Below are 10,262 nucleotides of genomic sequence, written 5' to 3'. Positions count from 1 at the left end.
TCGTCCGCAGTGGGCACAGGTAATATAGAAATAAAAGGCCGAACGCTTCCATACGCACTTTGTGAGTACGTAAGTGTACGAAAGTGGAGTATGTGGACCTTAGCTCTCAGATTATTCATAGTCGTCATCAAGAGTAAGATGTGGGTGTGTGTGTGTGTGTTTATGTGTGCGTGTGTATATGTGTGTTTATATGTGTGAGTGTGCGTGTGTGTGATTATAACAAAAATAAAATATACACATTAAGTACAACCGGAAAGAAGAGGATAAAACTCAATTATAGATGAAGAGTAAACCTACATTTATTTTATTCGGGTTTTCTCTTTGAGGTGTATTGCAATAGCAGCGAATCACAAAAGCTAAAGACAAAAAAACGTGTCACTACGCAGTGAAATCAAGCACTCGTCAATTTTTGGCATATATGGATTTTCTGGTATCATCTTAAAGACTGTTCATTTGCCTTGCTTTTAATGAAAACAATACCTATATATCTTGAATAGAAGTTGAGATATTCAGGATTGAAAGAGGTAGGGGGTCACCTGGTGTCAGAACAATTTAGCGAGAAAAAAGGCCGCCAAAGTTTGACTTCCAAAGTTCTAGTGTTCTTGGAAACTGCTTTTATTGAAACTTTTGTCCTTTTCATTAACACGTGTCAATAAAAATCAAAACAGAAATGTGTTTGTAAATGTACATAAAAGGTGTTGAGCCCAAAATTAAAAAATTGATAAAAATTATCCAATGTTCGGAAAAATGCTAGTTTGATCTACTCCATTATTTTCACAAAGACCTAATAACCATGATGAAATACATATTTGAAAAACTTTGCATTTCAGGAATAAATCAAAGCAACAAACACATGCAGAATGAAAAGTCATTCAGTGTAATTAATGGATGCACATCAATCTTCAACAAAATTTTATTGGAAACAACAGGAGTATAAAAATCAGTATGCTTGATCTATAGCACCAAAAATCACATTGTTGCAGTCACACAAGTTCGCCTTGACAAAAGCAGGATTGCATCAATCAGGTTGAAATACGATTCTATTAGTATTAGATTATCAAGGAAACTCGCACAACCTCAGTGTTGATTGTGTAAGTTTCCTTGAAAATTTAATCAAATACACTATATTTGTTGACAAATGAATCACTTCTTCAACAATAACTACTAAAGATTAAAAAATAGAGAGCCAAAGATTTTTTTAAATTATTATTTTCCATTAGCAAAAAGCAGTCCACTCTCTTCTCTAACTCTAACCCACCCCTCTCCCCAACCCCCACACACACACACACTCATTCAAATGTTCAAAAATTCAAAGTAGACTCGACTTAAGTTTTACTTCATTGCCATGGACTTCGCCCTAAGAACCACATTGCAATGGGACAAAACTACCTAACCAAACCCACTAGTGAAGAGGTCATCTTGTCACTTGCACAATCTGCTTCCCGATGTTACCCCCTTTCATCATGGAGACAAAGGCTTTCCCAGCGTTTTCCAAGCCCATTTCAATTGTTTCTTTCACCTTTGAGATAGAACAAAAAGAACCAAAATGAGTTCGTACTCGTACATGGATTTAGAAACAACATTGTTGCTTTGAGGTTCAAAATATATTGACTCTTAAAGAGTAAAATATGAGGTTAGGCGTTTCCACGTCCATTGCCACTGTCTGTAGGAAGCTTGAATTTAGAATGTAAGCCTAAAAGTATTTCAAAATTATTTCTATGTAGTTCATAACACTTGTGACTGAGTTACAAACATGTTATCATTTTATTGAATTAGGACAAAGGAAAGAGTACATTCTTTGGTAATAAACAGATACAAAACAGTATGGTATTTCAAAATGAAATTTAGATCTCCACAGTAAGTTTAGACAATGTGTTTGAAAAAAAACAACTCTCGAGAAACATTGTGTCCGACATGAAGTCTCAACCTGAGAGCTTCAGCAAGACCCAGAAGCATCCTCTAGTAGGCAAACAAGACGCTTTGTGAAACACACCTATCGAAAAAAACTATTACCACTTTTGTCTGTTATCTGTCCATCAGCAGACATTATACCAAACAAAACACAATTTACATCTATATTATATACTATTCATAGCACTGCAAGACTAAAAGGAGCACAGCAATACTGAATATATATGTGAGGCAGCGTGGTGGAATCAGGCTCTCGTCAAAATAATGAAATCGAAGAAAACAGCAGTTTTCTTCCTGCTTTGCAATTTTTATCAAATTTTTATTTTTTGACTCAACACCTTTATGTCCATTTACAAACACATTCCTTTGAGGATTTCAACGAAAACGTTGATTAAAGGCACAAAAATATAAATTTACAGATTCCATGGACTCTCCAGCTTTGGAATTTACCAAGCTTTGGCAGCAATTTTCTCGCTAATTTTACTTCTTAAATCAGGTGACTCCCACCTCCTTCAATCCAAAATATCTCCACTTCTATTGAAGATAGATGGTTAATTTTTTTCTTGAAAGCAAGACAAATGAACAAGCTTTAAGATGACACCAATAACTCAATATGCCCGAAAATTGACGAGAGCCTGATTCCACCACGCTGCCTCACATATTGTTGATGACTAGTTACTCTTAGACCACTTGAACAATGAAATGAACTCCTCTTTTGGCAATAATAATATACCCAGGTACTTAAAAATGAATGCTGATATGTGAGGCAGCGTGGTGAAATCAGGATTTCGTCAAAATAACAAAATCTGAGAAACAGGCATTTTTCCGCAAGTTAAAATTTTTTAATCTTTTTTTTTTTTTTGACTTAACCTCCTGCATGTCCATATAAAAACACATCCCCATGTGAATTTTACTGAAAACCATTGATTAAAGGCACAAACTATGTCATTTTTCAGTTTTCAGACTCTTTAGCTTTTAGAGTTTCCAAACTTTGGCGGCCATTTTCTCGATAATTTCAACACTGAAAAATGGTGACCTCACACTTGCAGACATCTTGAGTTCTATTCAAGATAAGTTGATGCTTATTTTATTGGAAGCTAGGCAAACTAATCAGCTTTCTTCAGATGATACCAATAACTCCATATGCCAAAAAATTGACGAGCGCCTGATTCCATCATGACGTGACACATATTATCATTCACAAGAGTGAAAAGTTAATGTCTGAAACAAAGTGTGCTCAAAAGCAGGAAGTAAACAGCAGATTTAAAAAATCAAAAATCACTCGGGAAGACAGAACCACTTCCCATCCCTCCTCACCCTGGGATCTAAAAAAATGTAATAATAATCTAGGTACAAATCGGTAACTTATAATGTGTCTTCAGTAGCATGCAAAAATAAAAACTAAAACAGAAAATTACAGGCTAAAATGGGTCAAAGAACAGACCTCCCAAATGAAATAATAAGAATAATACTACACCACACTGATCTCCATCGCCTAGGATTTAGCAATAAGGAACTATTTTTACCTTCAGTTTTCCTTGCACGTACAGTTCCATAAGGCGACCAAGGGCAGGCTCAAATTGATCTTGATAATTCAGAACCAGGAATCTTTCTCTGGAAAGGATTGAGCCAAAAGTGCTATCTATGATTATTTTGCACAGAAGTTAAATGGTAGGCCTATCTAGCATGATCATTATAGCAAAATTGGCACGAATAAGATATATTTTCAGTAAGGACAAATTTTCCTATGTAGATATTATAAATGCAAAGAATATATTCATGTCTAAAACAAAACGCCTGACCTAAAAATCTGTTACACATGTGTGTATTTTACTATGTACATTTTTCATATGTAAGTGCTAGAGTGAAAAAGAAGAAATAGTTTATAAAGACTCAGAAAATGAAGAAAATTTATGTAATGGTAATATTATAATTCTAAACGTGTAAATATGCTCCCATTGGGACACAATTTAGATTATTTAGGAGGTGGGCTGCTTGAGAGGTTCATGGCACCTGTCTGCCATCAAACAACACTATCTTTGGACGGTATGTAGATTTCAAAAGGCCGGACATGTGTATCTGTGTCTAACGAAAGGAAAGGTGAACGACATGCTTAGTCGTCGGAAAGTTGAACTCCGTCTTTCGAAAAATGTATGTTTACACAATGTTAATACACTTTCTCGATTTGAAGGCATGCCATTTCGATATACCAAGTCATTTCCGGTTCCCACGCCAGGTAACAGATCAAACGGTGGTTATGGTTTCTTGGGGATAATGATAATGATAATTAATTCATAGAAAGAATGGTTCTGTAGAGAAGCCCTTTTTAATTTGAACAGAGACGTGAACACAAGAAATGACATTCACAGGAGTTCAGAAAGACCAGACAACGTCGTTGACCGCAACCTGCGCACACAGAATGCGTGGGTTGCAGTAGGATTAATTGGTCCGAACTGGTTCATGGTTGAAGACTATGGTATAGCAACAGTGAAGATTTTTAATCTGTGTTGAAGATCATTGGGAAGATAATGTGGGACCTCAGGAGCGGAAACGGCCGTGGTTCAAGCAAGAAGGAGCACACTGTAAGCTCTAGTCATCGAGTGGAACCAGAATCACTTCAACAGAAGTTGCGGTATACCTTGTGCCTGAGCTTCACACAATCCCAGCCTGAACCCGTTGGGCTTCGAACTGTGGTGCAGATGTGTGTCCAGACTTTTCCCAGCCATTGTGAACTGAGGCAAAACGTGGATCACATTGCTCGACAAATTAAATTCTTCGAGAGCAGTGCCAGAAGGCCAGAAGGTAGTAAATCACGTTTCAACGCCGAACAAGGGAGTGTGTGTCTCTCATGACTATCGCCACATAAAGCGCATTCTTTGACAGCCCAGAACTTTTGTAACGAATAGTGGGATTCTCCTGTAACCTTGTCAGACTAAATTCACAAATGGTTCTCATTTTCCTAATTCATTCTACAGTGCCCTTGACGGATTTAAAAGTGTGAGCACTTGGTTGGATTTCGTCAGAGTTGGGATACGTGACAAACACACACATGTGCGAATGCGCGCGCACTCACTCACCCACATCCAGAGTGTGAGTGCGTATGTGTGTATGTGTTTGTTTGTTTGTTTGATGGTTGGTGTATGTGTGTGTGCATGTGTGTGTGTGTGTGTGTTGGTGTAATCTCGGAGCGTGTTACTGAACAATTGTTCTTATCTGTACGTGACTGGTCAAGGGTAACTAACTAACAATTACTGAAGGTGGTCATGTTCACATGTCATTGAATGCTTACTTCGGGGGGAAATGAACATATAACCCAATTATTTCAATTTAATATATCAGAGAGAGGCAAACGTTTTAAAAATATCACATTAATCGTTTTAAAAACTATGGTTTTCAAACATTAAGGTTGTCAAATCGGTGGGGTTTTTCTTTTGCGTTTTTCTCAAAAACTACTTTTCCGATATAGTGACTATGCGGGGGCAGACGTTTTTTTAATCCTATCTGAGCTACAAACTTGAAAATTGGCACAAGGTTGCTATATAGTCAGTTTTGTGATCCGAAGCGAGTATTTTGCGAAATATTGATTACTTTTTAAAATATTCTCGATGTTGTGTTACTTTTCCCCTTTTTTCGTAAATCGTCCGGTGATACATAAATACTTTTGTTGTTGTTTTTTTAAATAGAAAAACAATCTTAGCATCGGATCACAGATAATAGGCTTGTGTATTTGTGTGTCAAGTCTGAGGCTTAAATTCGAGTATTTTCTGTGGAAAACGTCTGTCCCCGCAACATGGCTAAACATCAAAGATGGCCGCCACAGAGAACAACTTTTTAATAACAACTTTTAAAATTCCGTCCTAGTTCTTCTAATTAGTCGATAATCAACCTATATCACCTTTAAAAATTGAAAGAAAGTCAAACTCCTAGAATTTCCCTCGTATCATGTATATCTCCCGTTAATTATTATTTCCCTGGGTCATTCCGGGGGCAATTTACAGATTTCCTCAAATTTCCGGGGCATTCCCAGGTCTCGGCGATTTTTTTTTTCAAATTCCCGGGGCCTGGCGGTCACCCTGTTAAGGGGTACGTAGCAGGGCAGTTTCTTCAGACTGCGCCGAATCTGATGTACCAGTCTTGATTGATTTATCGCATTGAAGTCAAGAACTATAAAGCAGGCTTTCTGAATGCATTTATATAAGCTAAATTGCTGTTAAATGAGCACTGTTAGCAACTAACCACAACAACAATGCCCCTTCTCCAATGCAGTGGACCTGTTGCAGACGTCGCCGATCGCAAGAAGTCCCTTTTTAAAAATAAGGGAACATCTATGCAGCCACCCCCCTCCCTGGGTCCCCTTTGTTGTTTTCTTTATGTTAACACATTTACACATGGTATTTATTCATTACTGCAACACATGAGCCTATAGTCGAATAAAAATATCAAGAAAGCTTTGTAATGACCATGGACAAGTGACCAGTCAAATTTTCACACATGATGGATATTTTGATTGACCAAATTCTTCAAACCACTGCCACTCTCAAACTTTGCTGCCTATCGAGACCATCTTTGTTTTGAGCATATTATGATTCAAGCCAGTGCATCACTGGAGCTTGGTTTCCGTTTGGAAAATTAAACAAGACTTGAGTTATTTATCTTATAAGGAAAGTGGCTACATAGTTCGGCCGGCTGCAAATAGTGCCTTTACTCTAGTACTTTGTGTAGTCCTGTCGTAGCAACCTGTCTCGATCCTTATTGACACGGACGAAAAGTCAGAGACCCCCATTGTGTAAAGAACTATAACAATAGAATATTAATTAACATTACTGTACTGTACTGAAAAGAACTAGGGGCTGTACTTTTATAATCAAGAAAAGTTTAAGGAAATTTCGACGCAAATAAATTCATAACGAGATGAAGATTGGAGGTGTTACTGGAAAATAATGTATTATAACATAAAAGAAGGAGAGATAAGGACAATAGCTGATCAATAAAAAAGAAGGAACAAACCACACCACAGCACCAGTCAACCACACACCGTGTCTGTCATGTAGTGTAGCAGTTAGAGGCGCGAGTCAATAATTTTATAGCTCTAGATTTATACCTAAAATAATATCCTCGATGAAAACATTTTTGTATTGACTCTCTCCACCATGCTACCGGAAAGCGGACTTTTTCCCAGCCTGGGGTATTCCTTGACACTGAAAGACAGCTCACAAAATATAGTGTCGAAATTGTGACGATGGGGAAATAATATTTTCGATTTTTTTGTTGAATTGATTGTTTTGTTTTGTTTTTGCCAAAGCATACGACTCTCCATCGGAAGCCACACAGAGACTTGGATTCCCGAAGGTGTCCTCCCAAGCTCGATCAGAGGTCGACGTGTAAAAATAAGAGTAAGGACCCGCCCAAGTAGGACGCTCACTGATAGAAACAATCAGAAAAAAATAGTTTCTGGGACACCTGAATAGACATGAAGATCTTGAACATCTAGCTCTCACTGGTAAACGTGAAGGCAAACGAGGCAAGGGTATGCATGCTCAGAGCAACCTACTTGGAGAACCTAAACAGAGATGAGTAATAGGGAAAGATCAGGGTAATGAAGCTTTTTTAAGAGCATCCGAGCAAAGGAATGAATAGAGAGAACCATGATCGCCGATGTCTGCTGCAGATCTGACCCTTGATGATATGATGCTGATGATGATGATCCGCCATTGCTTACGCCCTCTCTCTCTCTCTCTCTCTCTCTCTCTCTCTCTCTCTCTCTCTCTCTCTCCCTCTGTCGATCTCTCTATCTCCCTCTTGCTCTCTCTGTTTCACGCACACGTACAGTCTCACTCAAACTCTCTATCCCTCTGTGTGTTTTTTAATGTGTGTTGTGCGCGCGCGCTCGCGTGTGTGTGTATGTGTGTGTGTGTGTGTGTGTGTGTGTGTGTGTGTGTGTGTGTGTGTGTGTCCTCTCAAGGGTACACTTTGAATGCACGGAAGTATCTAAGAAGACATGCAAACAGGCAGGAAGACAGACAAATAATTAAATAGATCCGAGTAGACAGACAAAACAGACAGACAGGTATGTAGTTATCACACAATCCCAGTTCTCACTTGTTGTTTGTGAATTCCTTCCCGTGCAGAGAGCAAATTTATCCGTCACGCTTTGCCTGCTGACATAGACAGGCACGTGACATCCGATATAGCTGATCACGTGATTGATCCACGCGCCGGCAGTCCCAAGAACCCTTTTACAAGTCAAATTTCCTCCAGTAGAGACCTAAATTAGGCCTATATGTATTGGTTGCGTGTGCTAAAGAAATATTTTGTTTGAATTCACATTTTAATGTTAAAAAAGGGAAAAAAGTAGGGCTTCACAGCATTGGTGCGTTTGCCAAACATTATCCCTAAACAAAGCACAAGAAAGAAAAACCAATGCATGCTAAAATGAGGTGTCTCTGCAAAACCATCAATGCCACCAGAAGAGACCGCAGAAAGAACGAGACCATACGCCTACAAACCGGAATACCACCAGTAATAAATTTCATTGAGCGTCAAAGAGTTAAATGCTTCGGACATTTAACCAGAATGCCCCAGAAACAACTAGCGGCAAGAGCTTACCATACCGGAATCCGGCTTCAAATCATGAGGAAGACCAAAAAGACGCTCTAGCTGGCTGGGGTTAAAAAGGTCCTGGAAGAACATAACATAATATCTATCATAGCCGCCACACACTTAGCACGGGACCGAAACCTGCACCTCCCTTCGACATCCCAACGATACCAGGGGAAGAAAAAAGTAGAAAAGTAAGTTGAAAGAATAGAATACAGTTTTATTACTGGGGAACAAAGATCAAAGTTTTAGACAGCGCTCGGGTCCGAACCCTGTACTTCCGATTACTGACCCCTTCAGCCAGTTCCCCTGAGACGGAGAGGCATAGGTCAGATCCCCATCCCACCTAACACAGTTGATACTGTCTAAGACAGCTACTTATTAGACCATTGGCCGTCTTACACAGTGTCAAAATACTATTTTTTTTAAATTAAATACTCCTGGAAGGAAATGGGAAGGGGCCATCCGTATAGGTGATTGTCTTGTGGTCTTTAGAGCAGGATCGATTATACTATGTTAAGGGTGTTCTGTCTGTTCAGTTGGTTCCATAATATGCTGGACTACAGAGCGGATGGCTGTGGTTCGAATCTCAGACTGGGAGTTCTCAAACTCGGATCGTTTTGGGGGTTCTTGTGGCCTAGATGTTAAGGTGTTTGCCTCTCATTCAAAGGTCCCGGGTTCGAATCCGGGTAGCGGCTAAAACATTTTCTTTTCTAAATTTGTTTCAATTAACCTCCTTTCCTGCTCTCTAGCATTGTTATGTTGTCTGCTCTCATCTCCACTTTCTGCCATCACCCCCTCACCTCCTTTGCCCCCCTCCTCTGGGCTCCTGACTCTTTCTGCAGCCTTTCTACTGCTACTCCTTTTGGCTCCTTCTTACTGCTGTCTTTCAGCAACACCCCTGATCTTGTGGTAGGAAAGATCTACACCTAGCTTTCTCGGACAAGGGCGAAAAAACTTGGAAGTCCCGGGTGCAAGTTGCGCTCTTTGAAGATCCCTTGGTGGTCTAAAATCAATAAGAGTAGGCCCTGGCTGCCACCCGGCAATATTCAAAATGTCCTACCAATCTAAAACGTTTAATGTGTCCCGCACGCTCATATGACTTTATGCAGTTGTGAGCAACGTAAAACACTTGCCAAAAAAATTGTTTTTGTGGAGTTTTCAAGGTTCAGCTTAACCCATCTGGCTTGGTCTTATTTGGAGACGAGCGTAAAATTCGGTTGTATATTCTACCTCTTGATTAACCTAGTTTTGATAGAGGACTTAGACCTCTATACACGTACACAGTTTATGTTAAAAACCAGATGTCATATTATTATAATATTTCGTTCTGTGAAGGTAAATGTGTCGTCCGTCGACGATGAAGACAGTGTACTTTAGAGCTACCCTAGATGTGAGGGACGCGAGGCAAATGATATATTATGATCCGAGTGAGTTCGACAAGACAGTTGGTTAGGTCGATCATCCTAGCAGTTATGGTAATATAATTGTTGTTGTTGTTTTCTTGGTTTGTACGTTTTGTTGGTGCTGTTGCTGTTGTTTTCCATTACTTTTTCACTTATTAGGCTATAATATAATGCTATAACGGCAATAATAATAAACAGCCTTTATACTGGGCATTTCCATGTTCTAAAAAAAAAGAAGCCCAATGTGCATTACATCGAAAAACACATCACTTCTTTAAAATCAATCCACATGCGTACACGTAGAACAAAGTATTATGCATATTATGTATATACAAGTACATATATATA

The 10,262-nt window shown here is 39.0% G+C and overlaps 1 long non-coding RNA gene across 1 annotated transcript; it reads right to left on the bottom strand.

Annotated features, from left to right (window-relative positions):
- Positions 1 to 599: 599 nt before the first annotated feature.
- Positions 600 to 3,491, bottom strand: LOC106012218. Its single transcript, XR_001184969.1, has 2 exons — positions 3,438 to 3,491; positions 600 to 1,519 (listed from the first exon to the last, which is right to left on the bottom strand). It is a non-coding gene; the product is annotated as an uncharacterized LOC106012218 (long non-coding RNA).
- Between the last annotated feature and the right edge of the window lie 6,771 nt (positions 3,492 to 10,262).

The sequence above is a fragment of the Aplysia californica genome, unplaced genomic scaffold, assembly GCF_000002075.1.
Source record: "Aplysia californica isolate F4 #8 unplaced genomic scaffold, AplCal3.0 scaffold00293, whole genome shotgun sequence".
NCBI lineage: Eukaryota > Metazoa > Mollusca > Gastropoda > Aplysiida > Aplysiidae > Aplysia > Aplysia californica.
Note: the sequence above shows the minus strand (reverse complement) of the source record. Positions and strands in the feature narration are given on the sequence as shown.